At 44.4% G+C, this 18,518-nt stretch overlaps 1 protein-coding gene across 2 annotated transcripts in view; it reads left to right on the top strand.

Annotated features, from left to right (window-relative positions):
* Positions 1–18,518, top strand: part of LOC129869450 (gamma-aminobutyric acid receptor subunit alpha-5-like) — an 82,218-nt gene that overhangs the window by 33,640 nt on the left and 30,060 nt on the right. The window lies entirely within an intron of this gene.

Raw genomic sequence — 18,518 nt, 5'->3', positions numbered from 1 at the left:
CACCAATTCGGCTAAACTAAGATATTTATAGCCCCTAACCAAGAAAAAAACTCATTAGATGACAGTCTGATAACATATTTATGGTATGGGATAGGTTTTGTTAGAAAAAAGTGCATATTTCAGGTAGATGGCATAGGTTACAATTGCACCCACCGTCACAAATGGAATAGAAAAACTACTTAGAGCAACGTGTTTACCTACTTACTAATCATCAAACATTTCGTAAAAATACACAGCATACACGAATCGAAAGACACAGATCCTGTGAATACAGACAATATTTCAGATTTTCTAAGTGTCTTACAGCGAAAACACAATAAATCGTTATATTAGCATAGCACATAGCACATAGCAGCCCAGCATTGATTCTAGCCAAAGTGGGCGATAACGTCAACATCGCCAAAAATATTTTATTTTTTCACTAACCTTCTCAGAATTCTTCAGATGACACTCCTGTAACATCATATTACACAATCCATATAGAGTTTGATCGAAAATGTTTATATTTAGCCACCAAAATCATGGTTAGACAATGTGAAATGTAGCCAAGCTGGTGAGAAAATGTCCGTGCGCCACTTAGACAGTGATCTACTCTTATACATAAATACTCATAAACGTGACTAAAAAATATAGGGTGGACAGGGATTGATAGACAATTTAATTCTTAATACAATTGCGGAATTACATTTTTTAATATATCCTTACTTTTCAATACAGTTTGCGCCAAGCGAAGCTACGTCAAAAAACATGGCGTCCTAAGCCACTAACATTTTTCGACAGAAACACGATTTATCATAATAAAAATGTCCTACTTTGAGCTGTTCTTCCATCAGTATCTTGGGCAAAGGATCCTTTCTTGGGAGTAATCGTCTTTTGGTGGAAAGCTGTCCTCTTGCCATGTGGAAATGCCAACTGCGTTCGGGATGAACTGAAAGCGTGCCCAGCTATTCACAGCGTTAAAGAAATAAATGTCCCAAAATCGCACTAAACGGATATAAATTGCTATAAAACGCTTTAAATTAACTACCTTATGATGTTTTTAACTCCCATAACGAGTAGAAACATGACCCGAGTAATATTACTCCCTACACTAATGCTTGGAACAGGCGCGGGTCGGTGTCCTCTAGGCGCATGACGCAGCTCCAAAAGAGTGACTAGTCTCAGGTTTTTTTTCATTTGTAGTGCCTGTGAACGCGCAATCGACCCCATTGAAATCGACCCCGTCATCATGTAAAGGCATCCAGGGGAAGACGTAAGCAGTGTCCGTATAGTCATAGCAATAACAGTGCCCTTTTAACTGACTCCAGAACAGTGGCCAACATTTCTGAAATCTGACTCCATGTCAGGGAAATTGCTGTAGAATGGGCTCTGTTCCACTTAGAGACAAAATTTCAACTCCTATAGAAACTATAGACTGTTTTCTATCCAATAATAATAATACTATGCATATTGTACGATCAAGAACTTTGTGGGAAGCCGTTTCAAAAATTACCCAATTAGCATAAATAGTCACAACAGCGCCCCCATCCTCAACAGGTTAAAGAAAACGCTTTGTTTTCTATTAGAAAGGTAACTTTCATGCCTCACGGGTGGAAGAGTGGTCTAAGGCATCGCAGTGGTAGCTGTGCCACCAGAGACTCTGGGTTCGAGCCCAGGCTCTGTCGCAGCCGGACGCACAATTGGCCTAGCGTTGTCCAGGTTAGGGAGGGTTTGGCCGGTAGGAATATCCTTGTCTCATCGCGCACTAGCGACTCCTGTGGTGGGCCGGGCGCAGTGCACGCTGACCAGGTCGCTATGTGCACGGTGTTTCCTCCCACACATTGGTGCGGCTGGCTTCCGGGTTGGATGCGCGCTGTGTTAAGAAGCAGTGCGGCTTGGCTGGGTTGAGTTTTGGAGGACTTATGGCTCTCGACCTTCGTCTCTCCCGAGCCTGAGCCCGTACGGGAGTTGTAGTGATGAGACAAGATGGTAAATACTAACAAATGTGATACCACGAAATTGGAGAGAAAAAGGGGTGAAAAATTCAACAACAAAAAAAAGAAAAAAAAGAAAGTGAACTCTCAATAAACCATCTGTGTTCTGTTAGATAGGTAACTCTCACTCCATGATGAGGCAGAGGTTGGAAATCAATAACACCTATTTTATTTCAGCAATAGGTTTTGATCAATGACATCAAAAGCTGCACGGAAGTCTAACAGAACAACTCCCACAATCTTCTTACTATCAATTTCTTTCAGCCAATCATCAGTCATTTGTGTCAGTGTTGAGTGCCCTTCCCTATAAGCGAAGAAAGTCTGTTGTTAATATGTTTTCTGTAAAACATATTAATGTTTTCTGTAAAAAAACACAAATTTTTCCAAAAGTTTATTTTAACACCGGTAACAGGCTGATTGGTCGGCTGTTTGAACCACTATTTTTGGACAACAGAATGACCTTTGTCACCCTCCAGGCCTGAGGGCACACTCCATCTTCTAGGCTTAAAGATGTTTACCACAGGAGTCACAATGTATTCTGCTACCAACCGCAGCAATTTGCAATCCAGGTTGTCGGGAACCAGGTGGTTTGTCCTTATTTATATATATTTAAAAAAATGACCTCTTCCACATCCACTTGGTGGAACAGAAAACTGCACCGCTTGTCTTTCATAAGTTGGTCTGTTTTACATGAATATGAAGGCTCAGCGTTTGTTGTTTGCATGACATGTCTACGTTTTCTAATCTTGTCAATTTAAAGTGGTTGGGAATATCAAAGGGTTTTGTTACGAACGAGCCACCTGCCTCAATGAAGGATGGAGCTGAATTATCTTTTCTGCCCAAAACATAATTTAATGTACTCCAAAGATTTTACTATCATTCTTTATATCATTGATCTTTGCTTCATAATACAGTTTCTTCGTCTTTTTCTTCAGTTTAGTCACATGATTTCTCAATTTACAGTATGTTGGCAAGTCTACTGTGTTGTCAGACTTATTTGCTATTCCCTTTGCCTCATCCCTCTCAGCCATACAGTCTTCCAATTCATCATCTATCCATGGGGGATTTGGCAGTTCTAAATCCATGGGGGATTTGGCAGTTCTAAATCCATGGGGGATTTGGCAGTTCTAAATCCATGGGGGATTTGGCAGTTCTAAATCCATGGGGGATTTGGCAGTTCTAAATCCATGGGGGATTTGGCAGTTCTAAATCCATGGGGGATTTGGCAGTTCTAAATCCATGGGGGATTTGGCAGTTCTAAATCCATGGGTGATTTGGCAGTTCTAAATCCATGGGGGATTTGGCAGTTCTAAATCCATGGGGGATTTGGCAGTTCTAAATCCATGGGGGATTTGGCAGTTCTAAATCCATGGGGGATTTGGCAGTTCTAAATCCATGGGGGATTTGGCAGTTCTAAATCCATGGGGGATTTGGCAGTTCTAAATCCATGGGGGATTTGGCAGTTCTAAATCCATGGGGGATTTGGCAGTTCTAAATCCATGGGGGATTTGGCAGTTCTAAATCCATGGGGGATTTGGCAGTTCTAAATCCATGGGGGATTTGGCAGTTCTAAATCCATGGGGGATTTGGCAGTTCTAAATCCATGGGGGATTTGGCAGTTCTAAATCCATGGGGGATTTGGCAGTTCTAAATCCATGGGGGATTTGGCAGTTCTAACAGTGAGTTTCTTAGTGGGTGCATTCCTATCCGTAACTGGAAGAATAGGCTTTAGGTGAGGCAGATGAACCTCTAGCTGTTATACTCCTACAGCATCTAACATGAGAACCTCTCTCAGCCTAACAGGAATACAGTACATGACAACACCTCCTCCATTTGCATGTCTATCTTTCCTATATATTCTATAACCATGTATAGCTACTATTGAATCATCAAAAGGAAAGTGTGTTTCAGAGATGGGAAGAATATGAAGGTTTTCCGATGTTATTAAACCTTGTGTCTCAGGCTACATATGTTAATATGGGCTATTTTAAGTTATTTTCTTGGTTTTGTGCTATTCTGCGAGGCTGATCACAGGTAGACATGTCAGGGACATTTACATTTGAGTCAATGGTACTGAGTGGGCTGTCCACAGTGGGCTTCTTCCTAAGGCAGCCAGTTTCAATACAAACAGTGGAATTCAATTATATGTGCATATGATTATTTCAGACAACACACTCGGAGCTAACAGTTAAAGGAACATAAATTAGGTTACTTATTATTGACTATACCCTCAGAGCTAACAGTTAAAGGAACATAAATGGGGTTACTTATAGCAGACAACACCCTCAGAGCTAACAGTTAAAGGAACATAGATTAGGTTACTTATTATTGACTATACCCTCAGAGCTAATAGTTAAAGGAACATAAATGGGGTTACTTATAGCAGACAACACCTGTAACGGTCATTCTCCTCCTCTTCCTCTGAAGAGGAGGAGTAGGGATTGGACCAAAGCGCAGCGTGGAATGTGGACATAATGATGTTTATTAAAGTAAAGACGAAACACGAAAACACTTAAACAAACTACAAAACAAATAAACGATGTAGACAGACCTGGACTTGAGAACTTACAATATACGAAGAACGCACGAACAGGAACAGACTACATACACGAACGACAAAACGAAACAGTCCCGTGTGGTGCAACATACACAGACACGGAAGACAACCACCCACAACAAACAATGTGAAACAACCTACCTATATATGGTTCTCAATCAGAGGAAAACGTCAACCACCTGCCTCTGATTGAGAGCCATACAAGGTCAATTAACACTGACACTTAACATAGAACAAACACAGACTGCCCACCCAGCTCCCGTCCTGACCCACTAAACACAACTATACAAAAGGAAAACAAGGTCAGGAACGTGACAACACCCTCAGAACTAACAGTTAAAGGAACATAAATGAGGTTACTTTTTGCAGACTATACACTCAGAGCTAACAGTTACAGGAACATAGATTAGGTTACTTATTGCAGACAACACCCTCAGAGCTAACAGTTAAAGGAACATAAATGGGGTTACTTATTGCAGACAACACCCTCAGAGCTAACAGTTAAAGGAACATAGATGGGGTTACTTACATTCCCTGCACTTCTATTTCTCTGGGATGTAATACTGTTACAACCTTGGACAACATTTCCCCCAACGAACCACTGGCCAAATCCCCTCACAGTGATCTCAAACTGTGTTTTTAATACACAATTAAATTAAACACAGACTAGCTACCCCGTGCTAATCAGGAAACTCTCAGGTATGTTGTGGTGCACTGCCATTAATTAAAACTGCTTCACGAGAAGCTGGTAAAATTATGTTTGTAGTGTGGTTAGCCACTGAATGGCTCTGAATGCACTGTCAGCATGCAGTCAACCACTTTTGGCGCTAACTAGTGCTCTCAAATTGTGTCCTGATGTTTACAGCAGATGGGGGTTGCATAATAAAGTGGCAAACTTAGCTAGCTAACATACATTTCGAGAAAGAAAGTTGTCTTAAGTGGCTAGCTAGCATTAGCAACATTTGGTGGTCAATGAGACTGAGAGCTAGCTAACCAGCTAGGCTAGCGAACAATGTAACAAACGTATAATTTCAGATTAAAAAAATACTCCATCAACAGACTCGGCATTTCAGGAATCACAGTAGCAAAGTACCCCTGATGCACTGCTCAATTATTTAACAATTTTTAAAATAATTACACTGGCTTTCATGTGTTTCAAATGTGAGCTTATTCAAGAAATTCTTGTCTTGTCTTCAGAAAGTCATATACACTGTTGGTCACCAGTCTTATGAATGATCTCTCATGCAGCTAACAGATATGATGATGTTGGACTGGTGGCATGTAGAGATGAATGTAGTTGAGTTCCTTTGGAGTTCCCGGACCTTCTAGCATCGACTAGGGCTGTGCCTCAAATGGCTTATTCTCTATTTAGTGCACTAGTCTGTGCATAGTGAATAGAATGCTATTTGAGCTTGGTCTGGAGGTGACCGTGGTGATGTGTTTGTGTGTCTGTCTGTGTGCGTGTGTTATTTGTCACATGCGCCGACTTACTTGCGAGCCCTTAAACCAACAATGCAGTTCAAGAAATAGAGTTAAGAAAATATTTACTAAATAAACTAAAGTAAAATATAAAAAAGTAACACAATAAAATGACATAACAATAACGAGGCTATATACAGGGGGGTACCCGGAACCGAGTCAATGTGCGGGGGTACAGGTTAGTCGAGGTAATTTGTACACGTAGGTTGGGGTAAAGTGACTATGCATAGATAATTAACAGCGAGTAACAGCAGTGTACAAAACAAATGGAGGTGGGGTCAATGTAATAGTCCGGTGGCCATTTGATTAATTATTCAGCAGTCTGATGGCTTGGGGGTATAAGCTGTTGAGGAGCTTTTTGGTCCTAGACTCGGCACTCCGGTACCGCTTGACCTGCGGTAGCAGAAAAAACAGTCTATGACTTGGGTGACTGGAGTCACTGACAATTTTATGGGCTTTCTTCTGACACCGCCTATATAGGTCCTGGATTGCAGGAAGCTTGGCCCCAGTGATGTACTGGGCCGTACACACTATCCTCTGTAGCGACTTACGGTCAGATGTTGAACAGTTGCCATACCAGGTGGTGACTGGTCAGGATGCTCTCGATGGTGCAGCTGTAGAACTTTCTTTGGATATGGGGACCCATGCCAAATCTTTTCTCCTGAGGGGGAAAAGGTTTTGTCATGTCCTCTTCACGACTGTCTTGGTGTGTTTGGACCATGATAGTTTGTTGATGAGGTGGACGCCAACGAACTTGAAACTCTCGACCCGCTCCACTACAGCTCCGTCGATGATGAGGGCCTGTTCGGCCCGCCGGTAACGTCCTGACCAGAGTTCTTATGTGTTTTGTTTAGTGTTGGCCAGGACGTGAGCTGGGTGGGAATTCTATGTTGTGTGTCTAGTTTGTCTGTTTCTGTGTTCAGCCTAATATGGTTCTCAATCAGAGGCAGCTGTCAATCGTTGTCCCTGATTGAGAATCATATATAGGTGGCTTGTTTTGTGTTGGGGATTGTGGGTGGTTGTCTTCTGTCTTTGTGTTCTGCACCAGATAGGACTGTTTTCGGTTTTCACATTTATTGTTTTGTTGTTTGTAGTGTTCTCATATTCTTTATTAAATTATGTTGAACACTAGCCGCGCTGCATTTTGGTCCTCTCCTTCATCCCAGGAAGAAAGCCGTTACACCGCCTTTTCATGTAGTCCACAATCAGCTCCTTTGTCTTGTTCACATTGAGGGAGAGGCTGTTGTCCTGGCACAACACTGCCAGGTCTCTGACCTTCTAGGCTGTCTCGTCGTTGTTGGTGATCAGATTAAATATTCATATTTTCTTAACTCTTGAACTGGACTGTTGGTAAAGGGCTTGTAAGTAAGCATTTCACGATAAGGTCTTCACTTGTTGTATTCAGCATTTCACGGTAAGGTCTTCACTTGTTGTATTCGGCGCATGTGACAAATAACATTTGATATGTCATGTGACTTTGTAAAGCAACCAATCACTTGCTCCAGGCGTTCTCTCTGCTCTCTGTAAGCCAGTTAGTCCTACAGTGCTTTGCAAAAGTATTCACCCCCTTGGGGTTTTTCCTATTTTGTTGCATTACAACCTGTAATTTTAGTAGATTTTTTAATTTGGATTTCATGTAACGGACATACATAAAATAGTCCAAATTGGTGAAGTGAAATGAAAGAAAAAAAACAATGGAAAAGTGGTGCGTGCATATGTATTCACCCCCTTTGCTATGAAGCCAAAAAATAAGATCTGGTGCAACCAATTACCTTCAGAAGTCACATAATTAGTTAAATAAAGTCCACCTCTGTGCAATCTAAGTGTCACATGATCTCAGTATATATACACCTGTTCTGAAAGGCCCCAGAGTCTGCAACACCACCAAGCAAACAGCACCATGAAGACCAAGGAGCTCTCCAAACAGGTCAGGGACAAAGTTGTGGAAAAGTACAGATCAGGGTTGAGTTATAAAAAAATATCAGAAACTTTGAACATCCCACGGAGCACCATTAAATCCATTGTTAAAAAATTGAAAGAATATGGCACCACAACAAACCTGCCAAGAGAGGGCCGCCCACCAAAACTCACGGACCAGGAAACAAAAGTCGAAGAGGCAACAAAGAGATCAAAGATAACACTGAAAAAGCTGCAAAGCTCCACAGTGGAGATTGGAATATCTGTCCATAGGACCACTTTAAGCCGTACACTCCACAGAGCTGGGCTTTACGGAAGAGTGGCCAGAAGAAAGTTGTTCCTTAAAGAACAAAATAAGCAAACACATTTGGTGTTTGCCAAAAGGCATGTAGGAGACTCCCCAAACATATGAAAGAAGGTACTCTGGTCAGGTGAGACTAAAATTGAGCTTTTTGGCCATCAAGGAAAATGCTATGTCTAGGGCAAACCCAACACCTCTCATCACTCCGAGAACAACATCCCCACAGTGAAGCATGGTGGTGGCAGCATCATGCTGTGGGGATGTTTTTCATCGGCAGGGACTGGGAAACTGGTCAGAATTTAAGGAATGATGGAAGGCGCTAAATACAGGGAAATTCTTGAGGGAAACCTGTTTCAGTGTTCCAGAGATTTTAGACTGGGACGGAGGCTCACCTTCCAGCAGGACAATGACCCTAAGCATACTGCTAAAGCAACACTCGAGTGGTTCAAGGGGAAACATTTAAATGTCTTGGAATGGCCTAGTCAAAGCCCAGACCTCAATCACATTGAGAATCTGTGGTATGACTTAAAGATTTCTTTACACCAGCGGAACCCATCCAACTTGAAGGAGCTGGTGCAGTTTTGCCTTGAAGAATGTGCAGAAATCCCAGTGGCTAGATGTGCCAAGCTTATAGAGACATACCCCAAGAGACTTGCAGCTGTAATTGCTGCAAAAGGTGGCTCAACAAAGTATTGACTTTGGGGAGTGAATAATTATGCACGCTCAAGTATTCATTTTTTTGGTCTTATTTCTTGTTTCTTTCACAATAATAATCTTCAAAGTGGTAGGCATGTTGTGTAAATCAAATGATGTAAACCCCCCCCCCCCCAAAAAAAAATCAATTTTAATTCCAGGTTGTAAAGCAACAAAATAGGAAAAATGCCAAAGGGGATGAATACTTTCGGAAGCCACTGTACAGCCCAGTAAGTGCTGCTGTAAGTTCAGTGCTGTACAGACTTGAACAATCTGCCTCCCAAATGGCACACTATCCCCTATATTGTGCCCTATGGGCCCTGGTCAAAATTCATGCACTATAAAGGGAATAGAGTGCCATTTGGGACATAAACCAAGACTATACAGGGGTATCCTGTCTTGTCAAGGGAGAAATGGGGTCCGTAGGGCTGTCAGATGAGACTAGCGTTTAGCTAGAGGCTGTCAGAAGAGACTCGCTTGGCTAAAGACTGGCTGAAGAAACTGGCTTGGCTAAAGGCAGTCAGAAGAGACTAGCACGTGGCTAGAGGCTGTCATAAGAGACTAGTGCTTGGCCTGAGGCTGTCAGAAGAGACTAGCACTTAGCTAGAGGCTGTCAGAAGAGCCTAGCGCTTGGCTAGAAGTTGTCAGAAGAGACTCGCGCTTGGCTAGAGGCTGTCAGAAGAGGCTAGGGGTTGGCTAAGGGCTGTCAGAAGAGACTAGCGCTTGGCTAGAGGCTGTCAGAGGAGACTAGCGCTTGGCTAGAGGCTGTCAGAGGAGACTAGCGCTTGGCTAGAGGCTGTCAGAAGAGACAGGCGCTTGGCTAGAGGCTGTCAGAAGAGGCTAGCGCTTGGCTAAGGGCTGTCAGAGGAGACTAGCACTTGGCTAGAGGCTGTCAGAAGAGACTAGCGCTTGGCTAGAGGCTGTCAGAGGAGACTAGCGCTTGGCTAGAGGCTGTCAGAGGAGACTAGCGCTTGGCTAGAGGCTGTCAGAAGAGACTAGCGCTTGGCCAAATAAGTTTTATTTGTCAAACTAAAAGTAGAGGTGTGACTAATGAATAAATTAATTTACTGCAGCCTCCAGTGATCTGTCCCCTGGTTTTAACTTTGTATTCAGCCCACAATCCCTTTGTAGTTCTAGCTACAACTGTAATTTATTGTGATTAATTGATTGATTTAATTTATTAGATAATTAAAAGGCTGGAGACAACAGAGAGAGAGAGAGAGAGAGAGAGAGAGAGAGAGAGAGGATCATCGGCTTCATTATCTCTCGATCTGGTCTCTCAAGATGTGATTTAAATGGCACCCTATTCCCTATGCCCCCCATCAAAGGTAACGCGCTAAATAGGGAATAGAGTGTCATTTGGTACTTAGCCTCCGTCTCCGACTCCATTAACCCTTAGTTATTCCCTGTAACCTAATGAGCAGCTAATGAACATGACCCAGCTAATGAACATGACACAGGTAATGAACATGACCCAGCTAATGAACATGACCCAGCTCAGCACTGCAGCTCAATGCTTCAATGTGAAGGTCTCTCTGAGCTGTCTTAACCTCCTCCTCTAACTGGTGTAGAGACAGTGTTAATCACCTCCTCCTCTAACTGGTGTAGAGACAGTGTTAATCACCACCTCCTCCTCTAACTGGTGTAGAGACAGTGTTAACCATCACCACCTCCTCCTCTAACTGGTGTAGAGACAGTGTTAATCACCTCCTCCTCTAACTGGTGTAGAGACAGTGTTAATCACCACCTCCTCCTCTAACTGGTGTAGAGGCAGTGTTAATCACCTCCTCCTCCTCTAACTGGTGTAGAGACAGTGTTAATCACCACCTCCTCTAACTGGTGTAGAGACAGTGTTAATCACCACCTCCTCTAACTGGTGTAGAGACAGTGTTAATCACCTCCTCCTCTAACTGGTGTAGAGACAGTGTTAATCACCACCTCCTCCTCTAACTGGTGTAGAGACAGTGTTAATCACCACCTCCTCCTCTAACTGGTGTAGAGACAGTGTTAACCATCACCACCTCCTCCTCTAACTGGTGTAGAGACAGTGTTAACCACCTCCTCCTCTAACTGGTGTAGAGACAGTGTTAATCACCACCTCCTCTAACTGGTGTAGAGACAGTGTTAATCACCTCCTCCTCCTCTAACTGGTGTAGAGACAGTGTTAATCACCTCCTCCTCTAACTGGTGTAGAGACAGTGTTAATCACCTCCTCCTCCTCTAACTGGTGTAGAGACAGTGTTAATCACCTCCTCCTCTAACTGGTGTAGAGACAGTGTTAATCACCTCCTCCTCCTCTAACTGGTGTAGAGACAGTTTTAATCACCACCTCCTCCTCTAACTGGTGTAGAGACAGTGTTAATCACCTCCTCCTCTAACTGGTGTAGAGACAGTGTTAACCACCTCCTCCTCCTCTAACTGGTGTAGAGACAGTGTTAACCACCACCTCCTCCTCTAACTGGTGTAGAGACAGTGTTAATCACCTCCTCCTCTAACTGGTGTAGAGACAGTGTTAATCACCACCTCCTCCTCTAACTGGTGTAGAGACAGTGTTAATCACCACCTCCTCTAACTGGTGTAGAGACAGTGTTAATCACCACCACCTCCTCTAACTGGTGTAGAGACAGTGTTAATCACCTCCTCCTCTAACTGGTGTAGAGACAGTGTTAATCACCTCCTCCTCCTCTAACTGGTGTAGAGACAGTGTTAATCACCTCCTACTCCACTAACTGGTGTAGAGACAGTGTTAATCACCACCTCCTCCTCTAACTGGTGTAGAGACAGTGTTAATCACCACCACCTCCTCTAACTGGTGTAGAGACAGTGTTAATCACCTCCTCCTCTAACTGGTGTAGAGACAGTGTTAACCACCTCCTCCTCTAACTGGTGTAGAGACAGTGTTAATCACCTCCTCCTCTAACTGGTGTAGAGACAGTGTTAACCACCTCCTCCTCCACTAACTGGTGTAGAGACAGTGTTAATCACCTCCTCCTCTAACTGGTGTAGAGACAGTGTTAATCACCACCTCCTCTAACTGGTGTAGAGACAGTGTTAATCACCACCTCCTCTAACTGGTGTAGAGACAGTGTTAATCACCACCTCCTCCTCTAACTGGTGTAGAGACAGTGTTAATCACCACCTCCTCCTCTAACTGGTGTAGAGACAGTGTTAATCACCACCTCCTCCTCTAACTGGTGTAGAGACAGTGTTAATCACCACCTCCTCTAACTGGTGTAGAGACAGTGTTAATCACCACCTCCTCCTCTAACTGGTGTAGAGACAGTGTTAATCACCTCCTCCTCCTCTAACTGGTGTAGAGACAGTGTTAATCACCACCTCCTCCTCTAACTGGTGTAGAGACAGTGTTAATCACCTCCTCCTCTAACTGGTGTAGAGACAGTGTTAATCACCACCTCCTCCTCTAACTGGTGTAGAGACAGTGTTAATCACCACCTCCTCTAACTGGTGTAGAGACAGTGTTAATCACCACCTCCTCTAACTGGTGTAGAGACAGTGTTAATCACCACCTCCTCCTCTAACTGGTGTAGAGACAGTGTTAATCATCACCTCCTCTAACTGGTGTAGAGACAGTGTTAATCACCACCTCCTCTAACTGGTGTAGAGACAGTGTTAATCACCACCTCCTCTAACTGGTGTAGAGACAGTGTTAATCACCTCCTACTCCTCTAACTGGTGTAGAGACAGTGTTAATCACCACCTCCTCTAACTGGTGTAGAGACAGTGTTAATCACCACCTCCTCCTCTAACTGGTGTAGAGACAGTGTTAATCACCACCTCCTCCTCTAACTGGTGTAGAGACAGTGTTAATCACCACCACCTCCTCTAACTGGTGTAGAGACAGTGTTAATCACCTCCTCCTCTAACTGGTGTAGAGACAGTGTTAACCACCTCCTCCTCTAACTGGTGTAGAGACAGTGTTAATCACCTCCTCCTCTAACTGGTGTAGAGACAGTGTTAACCACCTCCTCCTCCACTAACTGGTGTAGAGACAGTGTTAATCACCTCCTCCTCTAACTGGTGTAGAGACAGTGTTAATCACCACCTCCTCTAACTGGTGTAGAGACAGTGTTAATCACCTCCTCCTCTAACTGGTGTAGAGACAGTGTTAATCACCACCTCCTCTAACTGGTGTAGAGACAGTGTTAATCACCACCTCCTCCTCTAACTGGTGTAGAGACAGTGTTAATCACCACCTCCTCCTCTAACTGGTGTAGAGACAGTGTTAATCACCACCTCCTCTAACTGGTGTAGAGACAGTGTTAATCACCACCTCCTCCTCTAACTGGTGTAGAGACAGTGTTAACCACCTCCTCCTCCTCTAACTGGTGTAGAGACAGTGTTAATCACCACCTCCTCCTCTAACTGGTGTAGAGACAGTGTTAATCACCTCCTCCTCTAACTGGTGTAGAGACAGTGTTAATCACCTCCTCCTCTAACTGGTGTAGAGACAGTGTTAATCACCACCTCCTCTAACTGGTGTAGAGACAGTGTTAATCACCACCTCCTCTAACTGGTGTAGAGACAGTGTTAATCACCACCTCCTCCTCTAACTGGTGTAGAGACAGTGTTAATCATCACCTCCTCTAACTGGTGTAGAGACAGTGTTAATCACCACCTCCTCTAACTGGTGTAGAGACAGTGTTAATCACCACCTCCTCCTCTAACTGGTGTAGAGACAGTGTTAATCACCACCTCCTCCTCTAACTGGTGTAGAGACAGTGTTAATCACCTCCTCCTCTAACTTGTGTAGAGACAGTGTTAATCACCACCTCCTCCTCTAACTGGTGTAGAGACAGTGTTAATCACCACCTCCTCTAACTGGTGTAGAGACAGTGTTAATCACCACCTCCTCTAACTGGTGTAGAGACAGTGTTAATCACCACCTCCTCTAACTGGTGTAGAGACAGTGTTAATCACCACCTCCTCTAACTGGTGTAGAGACAGTGTTAATCACCACCTCCTCTAACTGGTGTAGAGACAGTGTTAATCACCACCTCCTCTAACTGGTGTAGAGACAGTGTTAATCACCACCTCCTCTAACTGGTGTAGAGACAGTGTTAATCACCACCTCCTCCTCTAACTGGTGTAGAGACAGTGTTAATCACCACCTCCTCCTCTAACTGGTGTAGAGACAGTGTTAATCACCACCTCCTCCTCTAACTGGTGTAGAGACAGTGTTAATCACCTCCTCCTCTAACTGGTGTAGAGACAGTGTTAATCACCACCTCCTCCTCTAACTGGTGTAGAGACAGTGTTAATCACCACCTCCTCTAACTGGTGTAGAGACAGTGTTAATCACCACCTCCTCTAACTGGTGTAGAGACAGTGTTAATCACCACCTCCTCTAACTGGTGTAGAGACAGTGTTAATCACCACCTCCTCTAACTGGTGTAGAGACAGTGTTAATCACCACCTCCTCTAACTGGTGTAGAGACAGTGTTAATCACCACCTCCTCTAACTGGTGTAGAGACAGTGTTAATCACCACCTCCTCCTCTAACTGGTGTAGAGACAGTGTTAATCACCACCTCCTCCTCTAACTGGTGTAGAGACAGTGTTAATCACCACCTCCTCTAACTGGTGTAGAGACAGTGTTAACCACCACCTCCTCTAACTGGTGTAGAGACAGTGTTAATCACCTCCTACTCCACTAACTGGTGTAGAGACAGTGTTAATCACCACCTCCTCCTCTAACTGGTGTAGAGACAGTGTTAATCACCACCTCCTCCTCTAACTGGTGTAGAGACAGTGTTAACCACCTCCTCCTCTAACTGGTGTAGAGGCAGTGTTAATCACCACCTCCTCCTCTAACTGGTGTAGAGACAGTGTTAATCACCTCCTCCTCTAACTGGTGTAGAGACAGTGTTAATCACCACCTCCTCTAACTGGTGTAGAGACAGTGTTAATCACCACCTCCTCTAACTGGTGTAGAGACAGTGTTAATCACCACCTCCTCTAACTGGTGTAGAGACAGTGTTAATCACCACCTCCTCTAACTGGTGTAGAGACAGTGTTAATCACCACCTCCTCCTCTAACTGGTGTAGAGACAGTGTTAATCATCACCTCCTCTAACTGGTGTAGAGACAGTGTTAATCACCACCTCCTCCTCTAACTGGTGTAGAGACAGTGTTAATCACCACCTCCTCTAACTGGTGTAGAGACAGTGTTAATCACCACCTCCTCCTCTAACTGGTGTAGAGACAGTGTTAATCACCACCTCCTCCTCTAACTGGTGTAGAGACAGTGTTAATCACCACCTCCTCCTCTAACTGGTGTAGAGACAGTGTTAATCACCTCCTCCTCTAACTGGTGTAGAGACAGTGTTAATCACCTCCTCCTCCTCTAACTGGTGTAGAGACAGTGTTAATCACCACCACCTCCTCTAACTGGTGTAGAGACAGTGTTAATCACCACCTCCTCCTCTAACTGGTGTAGAGACAGTGTTAATCACCACCTCCTCCTCTAACTGGTGTAGAGACAGTGTTAATCACCACCTCCTCCTCTAACTGGTGTAGAGACAGTGTTAATCACCACCTCCTCTAACTGGTGTAGAGACAGTGTTAATCACCACCTCCTCTAACTGGTGTAGAGACAGTGTTAATCACCTCCTCCTCTAACTGGTGTAGAGACAGTGTTAATCACCTCCTCCTCCTCTAACTGGTGTAGAGACAGTGTTAATCATCACCTCCTCTAACTGGTGTAGAGACAGTGTTAATCACCACCTCCTCCTCTAACTGGTGTAGAGACAGTGTTAATCACCACCTCCTCCTCTAACTGGTGTAGAGACAGTGTTAATCACCACCTCCTCTAACTGGTGTAGAGACAGTGTTAACCACCACCTCCTCTAACTGGTGTAGAGACAGTGTTAATCACCACCTCCTCCTCTAACTGGTGTAGAGACAGTGTTAATCACCACCTCCTCCTCTAACTGGTGTAGAGACAGTGTTAATCACCTCCTCCTCTAACTGGTGTAGAGACAGTGTTAATCACCACCTCCTCCTCTAACTGGTGTAGAGACAGTGTTAATCACCACCTCCTCTAACTGGTGTAGAGACAGTGTTAATCACCACCTCCTCCTCTAACTGGTGTAGAGACAGTGTTAATCACCTCCTCCTCCTCTAACTGGTGTAGAGACAGTGTTAATCACCACCTCCTCCTCTAACTGGTGTAGAGACAGTGTTAATCACCACCTCCTCTAACTGGTGTAGAGACAGTGTTAATCACCACCTCCTCTAACTGGTGTAGAGACAGTGTTAACCACCACCTCCTCTAACTGGTGTAGAGACAGTGTTAATCACCTCCTCCTCTAACTGGTGTAGAGACAGTGTTAATCACCTCCTCCTCTAACTGGTGTAGAGACAGTGTTAATCACCACCTCCTCCTCTAACTGGTGTAGAGACAGTGTTAATCACCACCTCCTCTAACTGGTGTAGAGACAGTGTTAATCACCTCCTCCTCTAACTGGTGTAGAGACAGTGTTAATCACCACCTCCTCCTCTAACTGGTGTAGAGACAGTGTTAATCACCTCCTCCTCTAACTGGTGTAGAGACAGTGTTAATCACCTCCTCCTCTAACTGGTGTAGAGACAGTGTTAATCACCTCCTACTCCACTAACTGGTGTAGAGACAGTGTTAATCACCACCTCCTCCTCTAACTGGTGTAGAGACAGTGTTAATCACCACCTCCTCCTCTAACTGGTGTAGAGACAGTGTTAATCACCACCTCCTCCTCTAACTGGTGTAGAGACAGTGTTAATCACCACCACCTCCTCTAACTGGTGTAGAGACAGTGTTAATCACCACCTCCTCCTCTAACTGGTGTAGAGACAGTGTTAATCACCACCTCCTCTAACTGGTATAGAGACAGTGTTAATCACCACCTCCTCCTCTAACTGGTGTAGAGACAGTGTTAATCACCACCTCCTCTAACTGGTGTAGAGACAGTGTTAATCACCACCTCCTCTAACTGGTGTAGAGACAGTGTTAATCACCACCTCCTCTAACTGGTGTAGAGACAGTGTTAATCACCACCTCCTCCTCTAACTGGTGTAGAGACAGTGTTAATCACCACCTCCTCCTCTAACTGGTGTAGAGACAGTGTTAATCACCTCCTCTAACTGGTGTAGAGACAGTGTTAATCACCTCCTCCTCTAACTGGTGTAGAGACAGTGTTAATCACCTCCTCCTCCTCTAACTGGTGTAGAGACAGTGTTAATCACCACCTCCTCTAACTGGTGTAGAGACAGTGTTAATCACCACCTCCTCCTCTAACTGGTGTAGGGACAGTGTTAATCACCACCTCCTCTAACTGGTGTAGAGACAGTGTTAATCACCACCTCCTCCTCTAACTGGTGTAGAGACAGTGTTAATCACCACCACCTCCTCTAACTGGTGTAGAGACAGTGTTAATCACCTCCTCCTCTAACTGGTGTAGAGACAGTGTTAATCACCACCACCTCCTCTAACTGGTGTAGAGACAGTGTTAATCACCTCCTCCTCTAACTGGTGTAGAGACAGTGTTAATCACCTCCTCCTCTAACTGGTGTAGAGACAGTGTTAATCACCACCTCCTCTAACTGGTATAGAGACAGTGTTAATCACCACCTCTAACTGGTATAGAGACAGTGTTAATCACCACCTCCTCTAACTGGTGTAGAGACAGTGTTAATCACCTCCTCCTCTAACTGGTGTAGAGACAGTGTTAATCACCACCTCCTCCTCTAACTGGTGTAGAGACAGTGTTAACCATCACCACCTCCTCCTCTAACTGGTGTAGAGACAGTGTTAATCACCACCTCCTCTAACTGGTGTAGAGACAGTGTTAATCACCACCTCCTCCTCTAACTGGTGTAGAGACAGTGTTAATCACCACCTCCTCTAACTGGTGTAGAGACAGTGTTAATCACCTCCTCCTCCTCTAACTGGTGTAGAGACAGTGTTAATCACCACCTCCTCTAACTGGTGTAGAGACAGTGTTAATCACCACCTCCTCCTCTAACTGGTGTAGAGACAGTGTTAATCACCACCTCCTCCTCTAACTGGTGTAGAGACAGTGTTAATCACCACCTCCTCCTCTAACTGGTGTAGAGACAGTGTTAATCACCACCTCCTCCTCTAACTGGTGTAGAGACAGTGTTAATCACCACCTCCTCCTCTAACTGGTGTAGAGACAGTGTTAATCATCACCTCCTCCTCTAACTGGTGCAGAGACAGTGTTAATCACCTCCTCCTCTAACTGGTGTAGAGACAGTGTTAATCACCACCTCCTCCTCTAACTGGTGTAGAGACAGTGTTAATCACCTCCTCCTCCTCTAACTGGTGTAGAGACAGTGTTAATCACCACCTCCTCTAACTGGTATAGAGACAGTGTTAATCACCACCTCCTCCTCTAACTGGTGTAGAGACAGTGTTAATCACCTCCTCCTCTAACTGGTGTAGAGACAGTGTTAATCACCACCTCCTCCTCTAACTGGTGTAGAGACAGTGTTAATCACCTCCTCCTCTAACTGGTGTAGAGACAGTGTTAATCACCACCTCCTCTAACTGGTGTAGAGACAGTGTTAATCACCTCCTCCTC

Source organism: Salvelinus fontinalis, chromosome 14 (genome assembly GCF_029448725.1).
Source record: "Salvelinus fontinalis isolate EN_2023a chromosome 14, ASM2944872v1, whole genome shotgun sequence".
NCBI lineage: Eukaryota > Metazoa > Chordata > Actinopteri > Salmoniformes > Salmonidae > Salvelinus > Salvelinus fontinalis.
Note: the sequence above shows the minus strand (reverse complement) of the source record. Positions and strands in the feature narration are given on the sequence as shown.